The sequence below is a fragment of the Equus przewalskii genome, chromosome 9, assembly GCF_037783145.1.
Source record: "Equus przewalskii isolate Varuska chromosome 9, EquPr2, whole genome shotgun sequence".
In the NCBI taxonomy this organism is placed as follows: domain Eukaryota; kingdom Metazoa; phylum Chordata; class Mammalia; order Perissodactyla; family Equidae; genus Equus; species Equus przewalskii.
Window position 1 is genome coordinate 11311066 of NC_091839.1, and position 10464 is coordinate 11321529.

General features: G+C 43.2%; 1 long non-coding RNA gene across 1 annotated transcript; it reads left to right on the top strand.

Moving 5' to 3' along the window:
• The first annotated feature begins 1472 nt into the window (after window positions 1–1472).
• LOC139085461 (uncharacterized) lies at window positions 1473–5374 on the top strand. Its single transcript, XR_011543767.1, has 3 exons — window positions 1473–1805; window positions 4933–5025; window positions 5250–5374. It is a non-coding gene; the product is annotated as an uncharacterized lncRNA (long non-coding RNA).
• The last annotated feature ends 5090 nt before the right edge of the window (window positions 5375–10464 follow it).

Genomic DNA, 10464 nt, shown 5'->3' on the forward strand with positions numbered 1-10464 from the left:
GCATCTTAAGTTTTAAAATTAAATGTAAAATATACAAAGCTGTTTACAAATGCTTTGCCATTTACAAATCACTTTACCAATGAATTGATTTAATGAATCATTCACTGTTTTAAAATTTAATTTAATGAATCATTCACTGTTTTAAAAGTGTTTTATTCTTCACCACGTATTTGATACTTCACTAAGCAGCTGTCCATTTTGAACCACTTCCGTGTGTACTCAGGTTTTTAGAAACAAAATGTTTGGAAATTTCTAAGCCCTTCGGTATTTTCCAAAGCAACCTAAAATGCACTGCCTTGCAGATGTGCAAGAGCATTAAACATAATAAAACACATTATAATGTACAGTCAATTTGTTAATTACCAAAACGTCATACTTTCTATTATATAGTACAATTTATGTAATTTGCAAGCTAAAATTTAACATTTTAGAATTTGCAAAGTACTTTTACAAGATATTTACAAGTTTATACGAGATTTATTCACTCCACAAACCCTTATTGAGCCTCTGCTCTGTACCAGGCACTGTTCTAGGCACTTGGCGACAAAATGTGCGAGAGGATTCAAGACTATGTCTGAGGTGGTTGTGTCCTTCGAAAGCTATACCATTTTATATTACTTTATAATTAACAAATCACAAGCTTAACGAAGCAAGTTATTGTGGACAAATGCTGCTATTTACAAATTACTTTGTTATTTAGTGAGCTCAATATTTTATACTATGTATAAAATACTTTGCCTCTTGTAAATAATTTGATTCTTATTAAACGTATAGGAATTTATTTATCTTTCCAAGTTATAAAGTGTTTTGAAGTTTAAGAGCACTTTATAATTACAAAGCAAATCAATATGGACGGATCACCATGCATTTTAAAATAATCCTTTGCCCTTAGCAAAACCCTGTGAAATTTGCAGAGTATCCTGTAGTACACAGAACTCCTTGTTGCTTATAAAACATTTTGTAGCTTTTAAAATGCTTTGAAATTTACACAGCACTTTAACTTTTACAAAGATTCTAGATGGTACATAGGATAGAGTCTTTATAAACTCTGTGTGGTTTACAAAATATTTTGTAATTTATGAGAATTTTTCCTTTTTTCAAAAGATCTTAGCAGAGTGCATTGTTATAAAGTGATTTTCCATTTTACAAAGTACATATTTCTCAATTCCTTTGCAATGTTCACAAAGAAGTTACCATTCACAAAGGTCTTTACTTCTACCTGCAGAACAAATCAAAATAGAACAGCACTTGATGATGGCTTGAAAATTTCCAAAGCATGTAAAGGGAGTTTACAAAGTCCTCCAGCATTTATTTGATAAGTGTTCGGTGAGTGCCTATTGAAGGCCAGGCAGGGCAGTGATGTTGGGGTTAGACAGTAACCAGGGAGACATCCCTGCCCTCTGGGAACTGACATCAAGTCGGGGAGAAAGTAAATAAACAACATAATGGTAGGCAGTGATCAGTGGTACGAAGAGAGAGACCTGGCAGTGGTAAGGAGTGAATAGGAAGTGTGGAGGCTTAGTCAGAGCAAATGTCTTGAGTCATTTGGGAATGAGGGCATTTATTCCAATGAGAGACTCCTGTGTTCACTCAAGCACATTGAGGGTTTTCTCCAAGGATTTCCTTTAGAAGGAGACTTTGTGTATTTCTCCTAGGATCTTCTCTCAACCCCAGGATATAGTATAGCCCAAGCTCAGTCCTTCCTGACTTCACTGCTGTGAGAAGTTACCATCTTCTCCCCTAGGCACTGCTTGGATGAGGAGGAGACATTTGAGGAGGACTTTGGCTTTATTTTGTCCCTCAAGGTAAGCAGATCACGTCTACCTTCCACCCTTAGGGGTTGAGGTTGGGGCTGACTTCTCCTCCTGGACCAAGGAGAGGCTTTAGGCCCTTGTTCTCTCTCTATTCGGTATCCCTATGGTAACGGAATGGACAAACTTTAAACAGGGGAAAACAAGGTATAATATGAAAGGAAATGTATCTGATCTTTATCCCTGCTTCCTGGGACTTTGTTATATTAATGAGGTGACTCATGGTAGGCCCTTAGATAGGATGGCAGCTGGTCAACCAGAAAGACCAATCATATGATTAGAGAAGCTTTGGAGCGTTGGAAATTGTGCCAGCTTGACCTCTGGGGAGGGGAAGGAGGGTGGAAACTGAGTTCAACCACATGGCCAATGATTTAGTCAATCATGCCTGCTAATGAAACCCTGATAACAACTCTGGACAGAAAGGCTTGGTGGGCCTTCCTGGTTGGTGAACATGTTGTGCTGAGAGGGAGCCCAGATTCCACAAAGACGGCATAGAAACTCTGTATCTCCCTGACAGTTCTTGCTCTATGTGTGTTTTCTTCATTTGGCTCTTTTTGAGTTGTATCCTTTACAATAAAATTGTAATCCTAACTAGAGTACTTCCTGAGTTCTGTGAGTTATTCTAGTGAATTAGTGTATTAATGAGGGGGTTGTAGGAAGTTGTGAATTTTAGCCAGATGGGCAGAAGCATGGGTGGTCGCGATGCCGGAAACTTGCAGGTGGCATCTGAAGTGGGTTCGCTCTTGTGGGATGGAGCCCTTAAACCTGTGGAGTCTGACGCTGACTCCAGGTAGTTTGTGTCAGAATAGAATCGATTGTAACACACATAGTTGGTGTCAGAGAACTGATGGTAACACAGACACAGGGGCGAAGGAGAAAAAGAGTAGTGGGGAGAGGAAAGAAAGGAGGAGGAGGAGTAAAGGAAAGGAAGGGCAGAATAGAATGAGGGGGAATAGTGGGGAATAGTGTGGTAGGAAGAGACAAGGAAACATAGGAAGATGAAAAAGTAGTAAATCAATGAATGAGTGAACGAGTGAAATATTCTTTCATGTGGTAGAAATGCAGTAGCCATGTTCTTCTACATTACCTGGTTAGATAATGTATATTATACCTTGACACAGGAAACTCTGTTAGTAAGACCTGAATCCAACTGAAAGCTTGGAGCCCTTCAATGTGGGGCCCAAGCTGATGGGGAAGCAGCTATCTGGGGCATGATCATTATAGCAGAAGACAGCAGTATAAGAGTCTACCAAACCAGCCAGCACATTTAAAGCTTCTGTAACATCCTGTTGGTTAAAACAAGTCACACGGTCAGGCCCAACATCCATGGGGCTGGGATATATATTCTGCCCACAATGAGAGAGATCACAAAGTTACATGGCAAAGAAGTTGAGCATATAATCCTGTAACAGGAGAGTGAAAAATCGGGAAGAATTCAGTCTAACACAGGGAATAAGGCTCTTCTTCCACCCAGCCCCCATAGAGCCAGAGGGCAGGCACATGATCTACTCTGTATTCATCAATGCTCTCTCCTTGGACTTTGAGTCTTGAGTGAGTGATCCAAGGAAGGGTAGAATGTTTTGAGGCCAACTTTATTTCAGCATCATCAGCAGGAATGGATTCTATGAGTCATTTATAGTCTCCCAAGACATCCTTCTCTGCTCAACATAGCAGTCGTTTTCCATCACCTGTGCTCAAAGATATTAAGTGCTTCAACCACTTCTTACCGCTGTAGTGACTATTCTCCCAAGGTCCACGCTTTCTACCAGTTCTGCCATGTACATTACTTCACAAATCTGTTATTCCTAAGTCATTCATTTGTTTTTATCTACTCATTAAAATATTTCATTTAAGCTTTCAACAATGTGAGTTCTGCCAGAGTTCAACCTTGAGGTCAGTGTAGACCACCACCCTTTCCTTCACTCCCAACAGTTTTAAGACCTCAGAAGAATTCAGTACTTAGGGGAGAGTCCAAAAGATACTTGACAAAGTCTAGTAGAGAGGAAGCCATATTCTCTGTATCTGCCTCTGACAAAAGGGCTGGTTGGCTCCTTTTACATAAGTTTCCAGGATTTATATCATAGGACCCTTGTCCATAGCTTCCAGATGGGCACTAAATCTGAAGGCACCTATCTAGAGATTGGATGGACAGTTGAGGAGATTGACCAAACTTTGGTCAAAGGGATATTTTGAAATTATTCCCCACCCACAGCCCCAGGCAAAGGGATGTTTTAGACAGTCATATGATTTTTACTGCATTACCTCACTGTCTTGGCCAGTTTGGACTAAGGACAAACTCCTCATATGGTGAGGGGACAAGAAACTGACTCATGGGTTAGATCAATAAAATTCTCTCCTTTGAGACTATAGACTCAAAGTCACTCTGCTTGAGTAAGTCACAATGCCAGGGAAGCCAGAGAGCCATTCAAGGCATAGTTTGTGGGCTCACAAGTTAAAAACCTTGTACAAGAAGTTGATCTATAGAGAGGGGCATAAGCAGGCATGTTGAGAGAGGCAAAACAAGAGGCTGTGAGTTAACAGAGAAAGAAAGACTGAGATAGAGCTCTCTTGCCCTTAATGTTCTCCATGAAATTTCTTCATATCTTTTTACCTACATTTCTTTTACTCAGTTTCTGTTTCTGGCAAGCAAATAGTCCCTAAGACAGTGTCAATGCCCTCTAGTCAAAGACCACCAGGAAGACATCTGTAGTCAAACAAGTTGGGTTTATGACTTGTTGCGGTGAAAGAGAGCTCACACCATGGGGGACTGTGTGCCTCTCAGCAAGAGGGTCTAAGGAAGAACTCATTATAGGATTTGGGTTTGTGTTAGGTGATTTGCAGAGGGTTTAAGGAAATGGTGTATTGCTCTGGAATAGATGCTGTTAGGAAGCAAGGGTAATTCTATGATCGGTGATGGCTATGGATTGAATTGTGTTCTCTAGCCTCTAATTCATATGTTGAAGCCTTAACCCCAGTGTGAGGATATTTGGAGGTGAGGCCTTTGGGAGGTAATTAACTTTATATGAGGTCATGAGGGTGAGGCCCTCATGATGGGATTAGTGCCCTTATAAAAGAGACACTGAAGATCTTCCTTTCTCTCTCCCCCCACCATGTGACACAGTGAGCAAGCAGCCCTTGGCAAGCCAGGAAGAGTGCTCTCACAGGACCTCAATCATGCTGACACCGTGACCTTGGACTTCCAGCCTCCAGAACTGTGAGAAAGTAAATTTGTGTTGTTTAAGTCATCTAGGCTATGGTATCTGTTATGGCAGCCTGAGATGACTAATACAGACAACTTAATAACTCCTACCTATAGGGAGGGTACACTATAGTGAGGCAAAAGCTGCAATTGTTTAAGAAACTACTCACATTAACTGGGAGACAGGGATACTTGGTATTTTGAGGTTTGGACAATATTTGTGTTTTGTCTGTGTTCAGATGTGATTATGGAGTGGTCTTGATTACGTCTTGATCCATTGTGGTCAAAGAGTGGCCGTGTCTGATACTGATAGACTGTGGAGTTGTTTGTGTTCAACACAGAACACAAGACTTGGCTGTGAGTGACAGGTCAGTGCCTGGATACTGGAGGATTATTTTTTCTTTCTTGACAGAGTTAAGGTGAGACTTCGACTTGGTTCTAGCAAGTAGAACATGGCAAATGCAAGGTGACTTTGCAGATGTAATTAAGGTCCCAAATCAGTGGGTTTTGGGTTAATCAAAAGGGAGATGGGGCCAGCCTGGTGGTGTAGTAGCTGTTTGTATGCTCCACTTCCGTGGCCCAGGGTTCCTGGGTTCAAATGTTGGGTGCAGATCTATACAGGGCTCATTAAGCCATGCTGTGGTGGCATCCCACATACAAAATAGAGGAAGATTGGCGCAGATTTTAACTTAGGACCAATCTTCCTTACTAAAAAAGGGAGAATATCCTGGGTGGGTCTCACTTAATCATCAATCCAATTAGACCCTTGATGACCAGATTCACATAGAAGGAAGTCAGTAAGGCTGGGCCATATTCAAGACTCCACCTTTGGACTGGAGGCCTGTTGAAGAATTTATGGGCTTGTCTAAAAACCAGCACAATGTTAAAAAAGGGTTGGGAGGGAAGGGAAGGGCTTGGGCTGCTATTTGTGGTGATGAGGAGGGGTTGCCTTTCTGTTTGTGTAGCTTTCCTAACAGCCCTGAAGCAGTGGGGACTTCCACAAACCTCTCCCAAGAATCTGACTCAGGAGAAGGAACACTTGTGTGAAAAGAGGAGGACGGGCATCTGGACGAAGTAGAAATCAGTGTGCAGATGCCATTGAAGTGGCAGCATCACAGAGCCAGGAGAAGGAGAGATTCATTTGTTAAATTATTTTTAAATAATTGCTACTGTTAAGACATATATACGTATTTTTTCTCACTGCAAAACTGGAGTGGTGCTCTTGTGCCACTGAATTGCTATAATGGATATCTTTTGTTTTTGCCTTCCAAGTTTCCATTCCATCTCCTTCAGGTAACAGCACCTGCTTTAGCTCTGGATGTCTTGCCGTCCCCAGTGAGATGAAGTCTTGTTGGAACTTTCAATCAAGATGCCCCAAGCATGTTCCCCTGGGTCACATGACCCAAGTCAGATTAGTCAAGTACTTCTTCCCTGGATTTTGATTTTTGAATGGAGTGATAAAAAAGATGACAACCCAAATTCTTTATCATGGCCTACAAAACTCTCTGTGATCTACTCTCTGCCTATCTCTCCATTGTCATCTTCTGCCACGCTGCCATGAGTCACAATGTCACCACACTCCAGTCCCACTGGCCACCTTTCTGTTTCCTGAACCCACCAAGCCTTTTCCAGCGTGAGGTCGCTGCACTTGCTGTTCCCTTTGCCTGAAATTCCCTTTCCCTTTTATTTCTCAGCTGGCTTCTCTTTCATCCTCCAGACCTCTACATAAATACTCTCTTTATAAGATTCTTTCTTTGAACCATCTTATTTAAAGTAGGCCTCCGTTATTTTTAATTTTCCCATGCTATTTTATTTTATTTGTTACATACTCACTAGCTGACCCCTTGTTTATATATTTGTTAATTTCTTTATTGTCTACTTTCTATAAAGTATGAGCATGACAGCATCAAGTAAGTAGAAGCTGCGTCTGTGTAGTTCTCTGCAGCATCTCCAGTGCAGGCAGATGCAGAGTTGTTGATGAGTTCTCATTTGTCCTGGATCTTCTTATTCTGCATCCATCTCTCCTTCTTGACTTCTGGTCCTGCTGATCAAAATTGGCCCCAAGCCCACTACCAGATATAGCATTGTGAACTCACAGGGGTGGTAGCCCAAAAAGCCAGTAATCTTCCAGAGAAATTCCTCATCAGCCCCCTTCATGGTCTTTCTCTAACAGTGGATGTGCCTAGCTTCCAGATTTCTGAAAGCCCTGACTCACTTAGTTATTCCAGGGCTGGTTTCTCTGATTCTTTGATTCCCTATTCAGATCTTTCTCTTCCCAGCCCCTCCCACCATTGTGTAAGGTCTAACTCCTATAATGAATTCCTTATTCCATAATCCTCATGGAGTTTTCTTCCCTGAGTGAACTGTGATACAACTCTCAAGGTCACCTCATGGCTCAGGACAGCATCAGGAGGTTCAGCCACCATCTCCATATTGCAGGCCAGAAGCAGGTCAATGACAGGTGGGCAGAAGGATGCTGTGGTAGCCAGAATCCAAGGCAATCCCTATGATCCCACCTCCTTGGATTCACTCTCTTGAGTGCTTCACCTGACCTTGGAGGTTCCCTTTGCCCTGCCCAATCACCTGTAGATAGGACTACTATTACCCTCTCCATGGTTAAGCCCTGTGACTTTGCCATCTATGTCCTGCTGGAGCCTGACTGATACAGCAAGAGGAGGCATTGCCCAGGAAGTACCAATTTTTCACACCCCCTGAGAGTGAAGGCAGATATGAACCCAAGGGACAATACTATTTTCTCATTGCCTGGCTTCTTGGATCAAAATTGACACCTTTGGGAGTAAACTCCTGGATTCCTGGACAATTTGGGAAGGAGAGGTAAATATTGGATTCTTGCTAATATAGGCATATGAAGTCTCAAGTGATTAACTGAAAAATAAAGATTGGGTACTGTTTGTCTCCCCCCAAGCTGAATAGGTTGAAGCCTAACCCCCAGTGTGATGGTATTAGGAAACAGGGCCTTTGGGGAGAAATTAAGTTTAGGTGAAATCATGAAGGTGGAGCCCCCATGGTGAGATTAGTGCCATTATAAGAAGGGCCACCAGAACTTCCTCTCTCCAACATGTGAGGACACAGGGAGAAGGCAGCCATCTGCAAGCCAGGAAGTGGGCCCTCATCAAGAACTGAATCTGCCATCATCCTAATCTTGGACTTCCCATCCTCCAGAACTGTGAGAAATAAATGTCTGTTGTTTAAATCACCCAGTCTATGGTCTTGTTATAGCAGCCTGAGCTGCCTATGACATATACCATGCCCATACCTCAATCTGGTGACATGAGTCATGCAGGTGCAATTTAGCTGCACTCATCGGGCACAGTCATTTGCATGTTGATGAGCAAGCTTCCATCCGTATCATTAGCTACTCAGTTTACCTAGTCTCAGCTGTTCAATATTAGATATAGCTTTACAGTTTACATTGCTCAGGAAATGAGAGCAAAGCAGCACAGAATGGATGTTCTTGGCACAAAAACCTGGGCTCACCTGAATCCATAGAGGCACTTGGGATGTCACAGTCCAGGCCAAAGAGGCTTGGCGGTATCTTAAGAGTGTCAGTAGTCTTCGGCATTCCTCAAACTGTACCAGGTCTCAGAATCGCCCTCCAGCTGCCTCCTGTGGTTTCCTCTGTGGTGTATGAAGTGGAGGTGGCACAATATGACAGACACATAACAGATAGCCAGCAGGTGGTAGGCTGAATGTACATCTGAATGCATCCACAAAAACAGGGTGCTCTTTCAGGGGAGCACATGACTAACTTCTATACACGTAGGCAACTGTCTTTGTGCAGTTCATGGCCGTTGCAGGTTGGATTCTTTGGGAAGTGGACCCTGAGTTTGTTGTATAGGATGTTCTTTAAGGAGTGCTGTTGGGATCAAGCAACACCTGTGGAAGGGAGAAGACCGAGTGGGCAGACGGAGAAGTTAAGCTGTGGTGTATACACAGGAAGAACTGGCATATACTGCTGCTACAGAAACAAAATACTAGAAAAGGATGAAAAATATGTGTGATTTGTTGATTCTATTTTACTGCACTCGACACTAGACACACAGTTGGCATTAGCTCTAAACTAAAAGAAAATGAAGTTGGGAATGAAATAAAAGCACACACAATTGTGCAAATTAATAAAAGAAACCTCAACTAAATTGGATGGGGAAGGCCTGTAGGGGGAGCTCTCACGCCCTATCACACATTGCCCATTACACCAACAGGAAGAGATGGAGGCCTGCATCTTGGACAGGATGTAAAACTACTTTACTACGAAGGAAGATTTCTCTCCCTACCTGGTGACGACCCAGCCAATGAGAAATGCTGCAGCTCAGCCAATGAGAAGCTGTTGCCACCACCAACTGTTACTTTGCCCCAAAGGACTTGCCTTGTAACAGCCCCTCCCTATTCCCCCTTTTTCTCTATAAAGGCAGCTCCCCTTATTTGTTTTCTGGGTTTACCTATGGTTCACCACAGCTTGCCCATCTGCAGTTCCAATTCTTTTGGCTATTCCCAAATAAACTCATTTTGAGCTAAAATAACAGGCAAAATGCTTTTTTAAGTTGGCACAGTGAATATCAACGTCAGTGAGATTCAGTTGTGGACTCACAAAAAGGAACTGCAAAAGAATAACATTGACATGCTCACTCATTTGATACACGATTTCATTTTTCCAGTTTTCCATTTTTCTCCCTTTTTTTGAAAATCTCTTTTTACACAGTCAACAGTTTACCAACCACTTGAACTGAGGTAGATTCTGAAGGAGGCTGAGGACGCTCCCACCAGGGTGGGGGCAGTGCATCTGCTCCACTGCAATGGGTCACAGGAACCACCCCCCTACATCTAGGGGGGTAAATATTATCATACAGTGTGTTTCCTCCTCATTGGTTTAAATGTTTTGGATCCTAAATAAGTCCTCGGCTTTTCTTTTACACAACCGAAGGGCCCACTGAAGCATTTTTACCCCCAAAGAAGAGAGACAGAGACAGTGCGGGAGGGAGAGAGAGAGAGAGAGAAGTTGAAGGAACCAAAGAAGAGAAAGAACCTGACAGTAGGCGCCCTGAGGTTGAGCATAGGCCTTCTAGAACATTACAGAACAGCTAGGATGTTGGCTCCTACGGGGAAAATCATGTAAGCCAGACAGAGAGGCAGAAAGGCCGGGCTGCAAGGTCCAGGGGCACGCTATAAATTCCTGTGGCATCTCCCCTCCCAACCGGCCCTGCAGTTGCAGCACTTCTCCCGCAGGGGGCGCACGAGGCTACCAGCTCTAGACTGGAGCTGCAGCTCCCCACAGGTTGGCCAGGCTGGCTTTGAAGGTCATCCGGCCAGAGCTGTCCCCGCCCAGCCACCCTGCCACCCCGTGAATCAGCTCTCCTGTCAGGGCCAGATCTCTGTGTGGTTGGGAAAGGGGCCAGCCTCGCCAAGGTTGGTGTTTGTTCTGTTTCAAAAGGAAAC